The sequence below is a fragment of the Magnolia sinica genome, chromosome 6 (genome assembly GCF_029962835.1).
Source record: "Magnolia sinica isolate HGM2019 chromosome 6, MsV1, whole genome shotgun sequence".
NCBI classification, from domain to species: Eukaryota; Viridiplantae; Streptophyta; class Magnoliopsida; order Magnoliales; family Magnoliaceae; genus Magnolia; species Magnolia sinica.
Genome location: NC_080578.1, coordinates 4,232,519 through 4,247,635, shown reverse-complemented (window position 1 = coordinate 4,247,635; position 15,117 = coordinate 4,232,519).

Genomic DNA, 15,117 nt, shown 5'->3' with positions numbered 1-15,117 from the left:
TTAAAGATGAATATTACAAATGCGTTAGATGTCATCCACGTCCAAGAAAAGAAAATAACAATAACAAAATTAGAAAACCTACTTTGAAATTTTATATAAAATTTAAAAAACAAAAAAAAAAAAAAAAAAAAAAAACCAAGGAGATGATATTGAATGTTCTAGGAAAAGAAGAAGAAAAAAAAAAAACCGAAAAAACGAATAGTACAAATGAGATGTTAGGGGTGCACATTGAACCAGTAAAACCGTGGAACCGGACCGAAACCGACCAAACGGTCTAGTTTGGTCCGGTTCTAGAGTTCACCAGTTCCGGTTCCGGTTCCAAAAATCAAAGAACTAGTTACATCCGTTCGGTTCTTGGTTTGGGGGTATGTACAGCCGAACCGAACCGTGAACCAATCCGTAGAACCAAACCGTGGATCCGATCCGTAGAACCGAACTGTAGAACCGAACCTGGAACCGAACTTGGAACCGAACCAAGGACCCTTTGATTGTTTCCATATTTGACTCATGATTTATGGTTTATAATGCACCATTTAATTATTTTCATAAATGTATTTTTGCACACCTTATACAATATCTAAACCATTCATCAAATGGACCACAACATGGATGGACATGTGCTAGATAATAAAATTAAACATGCAATTGGGTTGGATTATAAAAAGCCCAGAACCGTGGTACCGGTTCGGTTCCGGTTCGGTTCTAGGGTGCCAATGGTCCGGTTCCACTTCTGAATATCTTAGAACCGTCAGGAACGGTTTGGTTCCGGTTTCACCCTAGAACCGGACCAAACCGACCCGTGTGCACCCCTATGAGACATCCTTAATTACATACTTTGAAACAGTCCAAAATTCTTTATAGATTACAGACGCAAAAAACTATCCGCTGCAACAAACATTGAAGTAAACACTCGTAAACAATATGAGGAGACCAAGCAGCAAACCAACAATCGTACGATCTATGTGTGCTCCGGCAACTGGACCATCAAGAAACACTCTTTCTTCATTATCATCTTGCACACCATTGTCACCAATTACAGTTGGCTCTCTGGGTGCAGCTACACATGTCCCGTTATCCATCGTCGTGGTAGAAGTTGATGCACAAACAAACCGAGTTCCAACTGTTTCAGTTGCTGCTCTACCGATAGCGGAGGCCTGAATAATATAGTAAACCATGCATATATATATGTGAATAATATGATTGTAAGATATGTAAATCAATCATGGAAATTTGATTTCTTATAACCTACAGTGATGTTGTTAAAGATTAATCCAACCTTATGTTGATTCCATGCAAACATGGCATCTTCATCAACCGTGAATGACGTATGTCTGCATCCACTGAATCCATGAACCTGAGCTTTGCACTCTTGTCACGTCTCGTATATGCCGGGCGTTCTTCCCTCAAACACTACGTAAAAGCTCCTCTTCATTTTCTCTGTAATTGGTAAACATATAGTTTCTCAGCCCAAATATTGAGTGATGAAATTAGAAGAAATTTTGAGGACATTGATTATGCTGGCTGTGTTAAAGTCTGTATGTTACATCATGAAGGTCAGAAGTTTATCACTATATAAACTTATTCAACTACTTCAGATTCAGTATTTTTATATCAACATAACCAATGAAAAGAAACTCATACAAGAGTGTATGAGTGATGCTGGGAATCAGTAAAATAATATCAAGAAGAACATGTCGGATATAATCCAAATCTGTGAAGGTTATCTGTATAATCTAAATCTGTGAAGTTTAAATGACCCAACATCACTCCAAGCCTGTCAAATAGCGCCCTGAATTATAAAATTATTTGTCAATTGTAATGCAAGTGAAGAGTATATCAGTCCATAATTAAATATTCATATTGAGCACTGCAAGAGGCCACCAAATGCAACTTCTGTAGATCCAAGCTCTTGCAAACACAACAAATCAGATTAACCTTTATCCTCGAACATATTCCTTTAGCAGAAATGGCTACTGTATAATGAAAAGTATATCAAGTTATAATCTCAAGCAAAGTATCACATAGCAGTTAAAGTCAGAACTTGCAACAAAAAGTAGCACTGCAGATTTAATATATAGTAGTTCAAAAGATTAAAGAACCGATTACTGCTCCATCAGCAATCATATAACCCACATCGTTACCATCTGTTAACCCACTAAACCAAGCACTCACAGACATGGTTGAAACAGTATCCACCCAAAAAAAAAAGTCTAGAAAATACCATTATCCAAAAATATATTTAGTCCTCATCCCAAATTCACTCCTACCCACTCCGCAGAAGGATAACTTTTTCTATCCATTTATTTCTTCTCTCATGTCCCATTTTCAAAAAATATCATGCACTGACCAAATCGGATTGCAGCACCCTCGCAGCTCGAATCTAATCCTCATTACTCAAGCCTTCGACGTCCTCAAGTATCCCTAGCAACCTCTACATCCGTGTCATGCTTTTGCCCTATGCCATAGTTATTGTCAGGGTCTTAACAGCCTCTGCCATCTCCCCCATCTTATCTCCTATTTGCTTGCTTAGCTTACCCTTCCTACGACGGCTGATGTAACTCTCATCCAAACGACTATGACGAGATCCCGAGGTTTCCTCCATGGGGCTTTTGTTATATTTCTTGGCCCTATTTATGGATCCCTCGCCTGTGCTTGTGCGGGAAGTACGCCTCTGATCGTCCTCATCATCGGATGAGAGTCGTACTGTATCAGAGGCATCCTCATAGGAGCCGTCATCGAAATACATTTCGGATCGGCTGCGCCACTTCCTAAAAATAGGTGATGAATAAGCCGTGCTTACAAATGATCCACGGGCACAGTCATTGCCGAATATGAAGGCCAAGTCATCCCATCTATCGATGTGCTTTCCTCACACACCTTCCGCATATGGGTGAGATTGTACACGCAAAGAAAATGTTAGAAATCATATAGTGAAAAGCATGAAATTTTAGCGTAACTGAAAAAATAAAAAATTTTAATGTCATACTGCAATATAGCTAGCACATACATCATCAGTAGTGACGACCATCTTCTGGTCAGAGTCCCATCCAAAACCTGATGCACTTAGCAGGTCCTTGATAGAAATATACAACCTCTTCAAGGTCCTTAATCAATTAGAAATATGACGGTTTTCAAGTAATATGCCACATGTATCATTGATTTCTTTGCTGGTTGCCTTGTAGGCCTCGGGTTTGAAGCCAATATCACTCTTCAGGCCGAGGTTCACCTGTTCAACTAGGGCATCCACCAACGAATTTTCCATATTATCGGACCATTGAACTCTACTTATTTTCCTAGAAGAGACTTGCCTACGCCTCGAGATAGATATACTCCTAGGTGAGGGCCCTTTCCTTGAGGACGTAGCGGTTTTTGGTGGAGTTTGAAGAGATTTTCTTGCTGATCGTGGACTGAGGTGTAGATGACCACCCCTTCTTGTAGGTGACGAGTCCACATTTACATTCCTCGGATTATCTATAGAACTCCTCAGAAAATTCATTTCACCTACAAGCAAAACATATGTATAGTAACATGACATGAGCATACAATTGATCCACGAAAGTATTAATTCATAATGGAACATAAAAAGATTATATAAGTTATCCCATAAAAAAAAGAATCCACATTAAAGGTAAATAAGTATTGAAATATTCCTGTTATAAACATAGCAGATGAGTACATAACTAATGAAAACTAAATACGTTGTCTGGTGCGTGGAAGACTGTCATTCCACATTCTCTTAGCTATCTCGTCTCTCTTCCTCGTCCACTCTTTCTGACAGCGGTGCATCACCAGAGATAAAGCTCTTCCTTCCTCCGCAGTAGAAATATCTATAGGGGATGGTGCAACATCTTCCATACTGTCTTCATTGTCTTTTACTACCTCAACAAGTCCATCATCACTACTAATACGGATGAAATTATGAATGACACAACAACCTATAACAATTTTTATTTGTGTTTTAAACTTGAACTGAGGAGGAGTATGTAGAATATGAAAGCGGGCCTTTAAAAGCCCAAAAAATCGCTCTATGACATTTTGCAACTGGGCGTGGCGATAATTGAAAAGTTCTTTTTTATTTGCGGGCTTCCTTCCAGTAGGGAAATCATTCAGATAATATCGCACAGCTCGGTAGGGGGCCATAACCCGGGCGTATGTGCATATCCAGTATCAACGCCATAATATTTTCCTACACATTACATGTCAATATTTCAGTTATGTTTCATACATAAACTCATAAAATATAAACAAACACCCCCTATATGTGATTACCATGAGGAACAAGAAAACAGTCAGGGCGACAAGTTAATGCATTTTGCAGGACACGCGTATCAGATGCGGAGCCATCCCAACCAGCAAGCACATACACAAATTTTATATCAAAGGTACATACAGCAAGAACATTTTGAGACAGATATCATTTCCTATTTCTGAAAGTAGAGCTCATTTCTCTTGGCAAATAAGCCAGTATATGGGTGTCATCTAGGGCCCCGTACAGTCCTACAATCAAACGTGCGCCACATGATCAGTTCAATATTTATACGAATTAAAATTCTTACCAATGACATCTAACTCTTGTATAATATTACCTGAAAGTATGCACTCCATAAGGGATTGTCAGGTATTTCCTTAGGTGTGTGTAATCTACGAAACTTCACATATTCTGGGTATAGACCGATAATTGCGTCCAACACCCTGGTAAAGTATCTGCTTACGGTCTCACCAGATCTTGAAAATTGATGACCAATCACACGATTACGTACACTGTGTCCAACTGTATGTAAGAACATTACAACCTGCTCTTCCATACTACACCTCTTAGAATCGGATAGGAGTTTCCGATCTCTCAACAATGAACACAATTCGAAAAACGTGTCCCTGCCCATTCTCAGCTGTGCGAGACAATCAACATCGTTTTTCCGTATTATGCCATTGACAAATCTCTCCCTCTCAATATAACAATCATTATACTCTGATTTAATGAAGCAACGGTGATAATATTCTGCAGCGCCCATTACACATGTAGAGGCTGTTATGGCTGTTAATGCAGCAGCTACTTCACTCTTAGTCCATTCACTCTGTTTTCAGCACTATCGGAAGCCATAAGACTATTGGAGATGAAATTTATCTGATTAGGAATTACAAAGAATTCGTAAAATTTATATTCAAATTATGGAAAGGATGTGTGGCAGGCATTATAGATAAAATTTAATTGTTTGTCATGCATTGCAGTTTTTATGCAAAATGTTTCATACATTAACATACACTTTCTGTTACATTTAATATACAGTTATACATAACATCACCAAGCTTCATTTTCAGGTATTTAAGCTAATTGTTACCATCCCAATATAGATTTGACAGCAAACTTGAAAATATGTTTACAGTAAAATAAGCGAAGGCAAATAGAACATTTACAATTATTTACTGTACATATGAATATTCATGTATGGTAATTTAATGGTACATGAAATTTTGCTAGCAGTTACTTATGCAAATCATAATACAGAACATATTTAGGGAGTTCAACAGGTATCACCCTGATTAGAACATATACAAGCATGGATACATCTCACAGTTCCATGTGACTGACTTATAGGCATCCATACATGCCCATGTAAGTGACCTTCACATGTAATTGACTTACCATTAACTGACAATCACCTGTAAGAAACTTACAGGTACCCAAACAGGCCCTTAATAATTCTGATATACATATTAATCTTATGACCGAAGTAGCTGTCAATGAACATCATACATGGTGATATAAACAATATTTCAAAATCAGTAATGACATACCTGTTATATGCCAAAGAAATTGTAAAGAGTTAAAAATTTTGCACTGAGGGCTGTAAGAATTCTACTGTTTGCATCAGCGTATGATATGTTGTAGGGGTTAGGGTTCGATTCAGCGACGAACAAGATTTGGTTAAGGAGATGGCATTTTAATACTGAGCTCTCATAGTACGCATTACTTCTTTTCGAAAAGTAGAAAATGATGATTTGAAATAAAAAACCATATTCTCCTAAGAGTAATGAAAAAAAAAACATATCATCAGAGAACCATTGAGTTGTAAATATGCATACTGTAATGTTATCAGTGAACATCTTCCACTGATAATCCTGACAGTTAGCAAGGGATATATACCTGAAAATGGAAAAATCATTGTCCTAAGAGAGATTCATCTTCCAATGGCCATCAGAACTGTATAATAACCAGTTTAAATTTGTGCAGATATCTAAAAAAGCGATTTTGAAGAGTTATACCTCAGACAGATTAACCAAAAGTCGCAGAGCCTTGGGAGAACAGAATCATTTCCAGAAACAGAAATTTTTGAAGAGATGAGACCATTCAAGGTTTTTATCAATAGGAGCAAGCGAAAAAATATTCAAATATCTACAAGCACTAACAGCATCACACCCTACCTGCAACTTGGAAGATATGCAACCGTCCTTTTCAAAATCCCAATTAGGATTTTATACTGTACGAGATTTACCTCATATTATCTCCATCAAACGAATCTGGACAGGGATGAGGTGTTTCACAGATACAGGTGTGCACGACCGACTGTATACCCACCATCCTCTTTCAGAAATATCGCACTTGAGGAGGGTGATATAGGAGGTCTGCCTGGATACGGTAACTCTTACAGGCCAGAAGTATCACATGTACCATCCGGAGGAATGAGATTCATACCTGTAAGCCCGTATCCTAGTCCGTATAGTTCCGTTGGCTTCCGCGGTCCTTTCAGTTGAATTCCGGCAATCCTCGACCCGTATCCGACGTTTGCGCGTGATCCTAAATAGGGTCCCACATACCGAAGTCGGCTCGACCCAAAATTTATACCTTAGCGACCGCACCGTTGTCGCGATTCCAACGCCGTGACTCGCGCACCGAACAGATACCCAGGCTAGGAGATGTGGGCCTGCGTTCATTTTAAAAAAATGCCGCGTGTTGCGAATATCAAGAGAATCTCTACGACATGTCTCATCAATCAATCAATCACTCACGTCAAGTACAAGTCAAGTCACTCCATACCCCAAGTACAACAACCCATCCCTTCCCATTCCTAAAGTCAACTCTCTCTCTCCACCCATCCCTTTCTTACAACACATCACTCCACCCATCACCCATCACACATCATCCCATCCCTTTTCACCCATCACTCCTCTCTCTCTCATTTCATCTCTCCACTTCCAAGCAACCCAAAGCTTCACACGTCCAAGCATTCACAAGTTTTCCCAACAAGAACAAGTGTGGCCCACTTTCCCCACCCTCTCATCTCTCATCCCCACCATCAAAACCCCATCAACCGCCATCAAAAGTAAAGGTAAGGAGCTAAGGAGTCAAAGGGATCAAGGAGAAGGCCTAGAGGTGGGTAATCCACCGTTATTTCTTATCTTAGGGCCCACTTGTTGGTGGGACTCATTTTGATGTATGTGATTTAATCAAGAGGGGCCTATAGTGGCGGGATCTCTCTCTCTCTCTCTCTCTCTCTCTCTCTCTCTCTCTCCCCCTCCCCCTCTCTCTTTTGTTATGGGTGTGGTCCACTAGATCCACACCGATCGTGGACCCACCATGATGGATGTATTCTATCAACACCGTCCATCTACTTTTTCCATGCCATCCAGTGGGCCTGACCTGGATGATGGAAAAATACAAATATTAGGCTCATCAGATGGGCCGCGTGCATGTGGGACCCACCATGAATGGATAACATGGAGTGCGTATACTGACATGGGTGTGTACTATCGGCTAAATATATATATACATATATATATATATATGTTTAGCTTTTTTTTGAGTGTGCTGCTCTTACAGGCCTCACCTTGATGTATGTACTTAATCCAAGCCGTCCATTCCGTTCCCCAGCTTATTTTAGGCGTTGAGCTGAAAAATGAAGCTGATCCTATTTTTTGGCGGGCCATACCATAGGAAATAGTGGTGTTTACCGTTGAAAACCATCTGGATCTTTTTACTCGCCAAAAACAAGCCGCATATTAGACTCATTTGGTCGGTCTTAAGTCGTACGATCCAATGGTTGGAGCAGATTCGTCTGATGCGGGCCCCACCTGTGAAAAACCACAGGAAAATAAAAAAAAAAAGGTGCAGCAGCGTCAGTTGCTGCTGTCAGAGCGCACGCAGGCACTGCCTGCGCGCTGGTGGATGGACCGCCTGGCAGGGACCCACGGTCCCAGCCATGGGCCCCACCTTGATGTGTCTCGATCATCCACGCCGTGCATTTTGATGGGAGCCCTTAGGGTTGTGATCCCTCCAAAGATCAGGCCGATCTGACGCTCAGGTGGCCCACATCACAGGAAACAGTGGAGATTTAACGTCTACCATTGGAACCCTCTTGGGTCAGCGCAGGGGTTTTGAATCAATATGAAATTTGTTTTTACTCTTCATTCAGCCGGTCTGCGTGACCTTATGAACGGATTGGATGCCTCATAAACATTATGGTGGGCCCCACGTGGAGCCCACAGTGATGTACGTGTTTTATTCATACCGTCTACTGTCGTGGACGGTGGAGCCCACCTAGATGTATGTGTTTTATCTATGCCGTCCAGCTATTTTAGGTGGCTGCTGGACGGCAGGGGGACCCCACCATGAGGTATATGTTTCATCCATGCTATTCATCTATATGGGACCCATCCCATGTGTGGGGGCTGCACCTCGTGTGTGTATGCTTATATATATATATATTATATTGCATATATTATATACTATATATATTATATTATATATATATATTATATTATATATATATATATACATATATATGATGGTGGGCCTTTATGGGCCCTACCATGATGCATGTGTTGCATCCAAGCTGTCCAACCATTTTGAAAGCTCATTTTATGGCATGAGCTAGAGACAGAGACAGATCTAGGATTAAGTGGACCACCCAGCAAAAGGCAGTAGGGATTGAGCTTCTGCCATTGAAACTCCTTGTTGTCACAAGAGTTTGGATCATTAGGAAATTTGTTTTCCTCTTAATCCAAGTCTGTGTGACCTCACGACTAGATTGGATAGAAAATAAATGTTATGGTGGGCCTTAAGAATTTTCATGGTGGAAATCATGGTCACCACTGTTATTTGGAGTGTGGTCCAGTTGATCCTTTGATATAGATGCATATGAGGCCCATGTGATTAGGCCCATCTTGGTGTAGTTGTGGCCCGTTGTTGAGGCCCACTTTAATACATATGAGGCCCATGTGATTAGGCCCATCTTGGTGTAGTTGTAGCACGTTGTTGAGGCCCACTTTGATACATATGAGGCCCATGTGATTAAGCCCATCTTGGTGTAGTTGTGGCCCGTTGTTGAGGCCCACTTTGATACATATGAGACCCATGGTATGAGGCCCATTTGACGTATTGGAGGCCCATGGGTCGAGGCCCAATGAGATGTACATAATGCCCATTGCAATATGCGATTCCATCATGGTTTATATGATGATGCCCTGGGAGCAATGTTGGTTTGACGTCCACATTGTAGGATGATGTTAGTTAAATGTCTGCATTGTCACTCTCCCTATGGCCCATTGTTAGGCCCATACTGGTAGTGTAGGCCGTCTAGGCCCATCTTCGTTATGCACAGAGCCCATCACCATATAACATGTTTAGTATAAATCCATGATTCATGATCATACGCATCATATGTATGCCTGATATGAGGAGTGACTGATCATAGCATATCCTTACGGGCGGATTGTTTATGGGCTCCCTGATAGGCGGAGTTTCCCTACATGAGCGCGTGGTACGCGCATGATTGTTGCATGTCTGATAGGGTGATTCATGCACTGGCATTTGTGTGATTGTGATTATTGTATGCCCTATCGATATCAGGGTCATAGCCTCCACAGACACATCGTGGGTGGTTGGATTGGATACCGAAAATACTGCTTCTAGCATTGGGGCACCATAAATGTCTTTGGGTGAAAATTTTTAAACCCGATGGTACCAAAGGATGACTCCAACATCAAAATCGAGTGGATACATGAGCGCGCGAGGGCCGTATACCAGTAGGCCGCGTCTCCCACTGTGTCATAGTCGGTTGGAAAGGGGTGTGACCTTACCTGCCTGAGTGAGGGGGCAATTTCTAGGTTGAGTTTGACCAGCTTGAGGAATCAGTCCGCTATCGATGAGCCGGGCCCGATATTGGCAGGCGGATAGTGAGGTCTCTTCCACTCTCCCAGTTGTGCATCCGGATAGGGGCGGCAAGCTGGCGTAAAATGTACTAGACCCCGGTGATTATCCAGACTGAGAACTATATTGATTTGATGCTCTAGTGAGGAGCTATATTGACATGAGGATGTGGATTGATATGTTTGACTTGCATTATGCATCGCATGGCCTTGATATGGCCGATAGCATTTATATTCTGCACCGCATAGCCTTGGTACGGTTGATTGCATTCATATACCCATCGGCATGACTCCGCGTTACTCTGACCTTGCATTCCGAGCACGCTCATATTGTGCATACACTTACACCACCCTCTAAGCTTTCTATATGCTTATGCACGATTGATGCGTGTAGGTGACGCTAGGACGCAACCATAGTCTCGCCGCAGTTAGAGCGTGCAGCCATGCTTCTGGAGTTTTTGTTACTTTTGTTATATTGTTTTCCCCTTTTACAAGCCTTGTACTCAAAGTTTTTCATCATAGTGGATTTTGTGATAGTGTTCTTGTGGTTATTGTTCGTGGGTTATGCTTATGGTTATGCTTATACTGAATCAAAATCATATTTGAAATCCTCCTTGTAGGATCCCAGGATCGGAACCTGGTGTATAGATGCCGGGAGCCGAGAATGGGGTAGTACGAAGGCTGTCGGCGCCGGATTCGGGGGTCGAGAATTTTGTGAGCCCGGTTTCCAAGTTCAGGGGCGTGACAATACCTATAGGGACGACCTTCCGCCAGATGATGTGGGGTGCTCCGACACGATTCGAAGAGCAACGAGTTCGAAGGTTATACTGCCCACGGTTAGTTGTTATCAGCGGTTCGGAGAAGACGAAACTATAAGCAATGGCGACATGCAACCTCTGCAGTGACGCTTATCACTGCTGGTGTAGAGAAGTTCTCTTCTCCCACGCGATAAAACATCATTCAGTCATTGTAGCGAATTCTCGAGAAGGAGAATACAGTGCAGTACAGTCATTCGACTGTAATGACGGCAGGCCTAAAGTCTGATAACACAATACCGCATTTTTGATTTTTTAGAAACGGACTAAAATCGTGCGCATGGGATACGACACTTATACGCTCTAATCCAAATGTTGATTAATTGGAATATTCAGGAATATTCACTTATAATACGATACAATGCACTCTTATACGCGAATCCAAACAGGCCCTAAGGGGGTGTCTGGCGCATGGTATTGGGAAGGATTAGGTGTGATGGGATTCAAAAAACGTAATTATTACATATGGCAGGGATTGTCTCTGTTACCACGTGATAAGCTTAATTTCATGCTATGTTTGTAATAAGGCGGTATATTGAATGGATATGCCCACCATCTTTTGAAACTATTGAGAATAACATATATGTGTTATATCCAAACCATTTATCTGTTTTGTAACCTTATTTTATAGCATGGGCTTAAAAATGAGGCAGATCCAAAACTTATGTGGCTCCAAAAAAGTTTTCAATGGTAAGTATTCAATCCCCACTGCTTTCTATGGTGGGGTCCACTTGAGCTTTAGATCTACCTGATTTTTTGGCTCATGCTCTAAAATGATCTCGAAAAATGGGTGGACGGTGTGGATATAGTCCACACATCATGGTGGGACCTACACAACTTGCTAATATTGAGTATGCAATTCCATCTAATCTAATTCCAAGCTTTTCCATTCTTCCCAAACATTCAGTGGAATTGGCATGGGACCAAATGCAATTCCATCCCACCTAATCCCATCTAATACCATGCGCCAAACGCCCCCTAAGGAGTTTCTAACTCCTAGTCACGGGTTGCTTAAGGAGGATGGTGGACGAGTGAATCCTCCCTCTATAGGGCCTCTGCAATATGGAAAGGCATTATCAGCATGAAAAATGAGGTTAACCAAAGGATTGGTTTTGAAATTGGCAAGGGAGACTGCGTCTGATTCTGGTTGGACACTTAGATAAGAGAATTTTCGTTGAAGGACATATTCCCCTCTATATTTCAGGTGGCGGCAAAGAAAAACACTTCGATAGCTAAAAACTGCTCTTTACAAGCAGATAAAGTTGTCTGGAATATTCAATGCAAAAAGAACCTGGAGGATTGGGAAATCAGCGAATTCATGGAGCTGATGGAATGCATTCAGCATGGTCTCCCTAACCAAGCACGTAAGGACAATATTATTTGGAAAGCAGACAACCTATCTCTTTTCACGGTCAGGTCATTTTTCAAGCAACTTTCGGTCACCAACGGTAACACCTCTCCTCAGTACCCTCACTTCATATGGAAGTATGATGTTCCTCCAAAGTTATAGGTTTTTGGGTGGCTGGCTGGGAACAATAGACTCCTCACCTTAGATAACCTTAGAAAAAAAGGAATGATTTTTCCGAATGCTTATATATGCTGCCTGTCTTCTGAAGAATCAATGGATCATTTGCTGATCTACTGTTCGTTTTCCTACTTTATTTAGACAGTCATTCTCTCCTGCTTCAAGGTTAATTGGTGCTTCCCTAGAGACGTGGACACGCTCCTCAAAGCCTGGCACGATGTTAGACTAGGCAAACCAATATCTCGAGTCTGGCGGATGGCAATCTTGGCGATTTGGTGGGTTGTTTGGATAGAAAGAAACAATTGGTGTTTCCGGAACAATGCGAAGCCTTCCCACTTAGCGTCTTCTTTTGTTAAGTGCTTGATTGCTGAATGGGTTTCCCACAGGAATGGGCTTATTGTAGATCTAGCCTTTCCTGAGGCTTAATTTGTTCTACCCCCTCAGCAGTTCCTTCTCTCTTGTTTTTGTTTTCCCCCTTTCTTTAATACAAGTTATCTTTCAAAAAAAAAAAAAAAAAGTAGTGTAAAAAGATTTTAACAATCAACTACCGAGGTTTCCTTTATTATGGCCGACTTGAGACTTAGATTTTTTATTTTTTTTCTTAAAATCAGTTTTCAAAACGGACAGTGGCATAGATATAAGACAAGGAGGCCCCAGGATCCACCTGCCTTGGTGGATCCAAGGACCGAAGCCGCCCCCAGCTCATACATGCCAACATGGCACGCATGTGATACGTATTAGACTATTTCGTCATCTCACGCATCCACTTACAGAAAGAAGGATATATGAGACGTGTTCCACCTCTTTGCCCCATATGCAGGAATCTTCGATTCTGATAAGTGGGGCCCATGAAATACGGATCATCAATCTATTTTAGCAAACGCGGATTGTGTACTACACTCGGACTTAGTTAGAGATGATGATCCTGGCAGGGCCTGTGGGGCCCACTGTTATGTTTTTGGCTTTATCCCCACTCCCATTTCTTTTAAAAAGTCATTTCAGCTCGTGATCCCAAAAATGAGGCAGATCAAAGGCTTAAGTGGACCACACCAAAAAAAAAAAAAATGCTATGGCGATTGAATGTGTATTGTTGAAAACTTCCCAGGACCAGGTAAGTTTTAAATCAAGCTAATATTTATGTTTTCCCTTGATTTAGGACTCCGTGACTTTGTGAATCGTTTGGATGCCCAATAAATGTAAAGGTGGCCCAGGAAGGTTTCAACAATAGAGGTTTAAGGTATGATTAAGAAATATTAAGGGCCGTTTGGCCGGTCAGATTGGAAGGGATTGGATGGTATTGAAAGGGATTGGAAGTTAAATCCCGGGATTGGCCAGGTGTGCCAAACAAAGTCGGTGATCTGATCCCAATCCCACGGATCTTAAACAATCCACTGACAACACCATCATTACCTTTATATCCCATCCAATCCACCTCAATCCGTTCAAATTTGCCTGGGACGCGTTTGGTTTGAGGGATTGAAAGGGATGGGAAGGTTTAATCCCGGGATTGGCCGAGCGTGCCAAACAGACTGGATATAGCAATTCAGGGATATAGCAATCCCATGGATCTCAAGACAATCCACTGACAACACCATCCTTACCTAGAAATCCATGCCATCCACCCTAATACCATTCAATCCCTTCCAATCCACCCGACCAAAAAGCCTTAAGTAATTGAAAATTTATTTTACTGTTAAGGTTTTGAGGGAATTTATTTTTGAAGTTATTTTTAATTTCTTGTAATTTATTTTTTTAGTGGATTTGATCATTCTCTATATTGATTGATTTGCTTTGTTTATCTTTCATCGTGTGATTCGAATTCTGAATTTGCTGATGCGGCACCCCAACAGCCCTTGTAAGCATGGCCCATGCAATGCATGGTCTGACTGTTTATGAGTTAACGGTGGCACCAAATAATTTTGATTGGTGATGCTAGAACGTGTCACAGATACGTTCCTAGCATGGTTGGGCCAAAAGAAGACGGACCGTAAATTGACCATAACTTTTGATCCGGGTATCGTTACGGGGCGCACAACCTATCAATCTTTATTGAAATGGGCCATCCGAGGTGAACCGACCCACATAGTGGGTCGCATCTGTCCGTTTCGTCAGAAAATGCGCGCTTTCAGTTCAAAAATGAATTTTTAAGAGAATTTTACTATTTTTAGTAATTCCGATTTTTTAAATATTTTTAGAGTTTTAAATTTTCTTTCCTTTTAGAAATAACTTTTAGTTATACTAGGATTCTTCTAGGAAAAGTTTATTTACAATTTTTATTTTTAGAAATTAGGCCTTAGAAGAGTTTTATTAGAATTATGATTTTTATTAAAGTTAGAATTTTGCTATTTTTGGTAATTACGAATTTTAGTTTATTTTTTCTTTATTAATGGTGTAAGGAAACGCATTAGAGAATTATCAATTAATCAAATTCGAATTTATTAGAATTTATTTCTATTTCCTGCTTTCTTTCCTCGTGGATTCGAGAAGTCTCTGTGAGGAGTCCAGAGAAGTTCCGTGGATTTGGAATAGTTATCCTCTTGAGGAAGACGGTGCCCGACCTCACGTCCTCCCTTGCATCAGTTTAGTATCTAAGCAAGGTTTCTCCTCAGATCGATGACTTCTAACGACGGG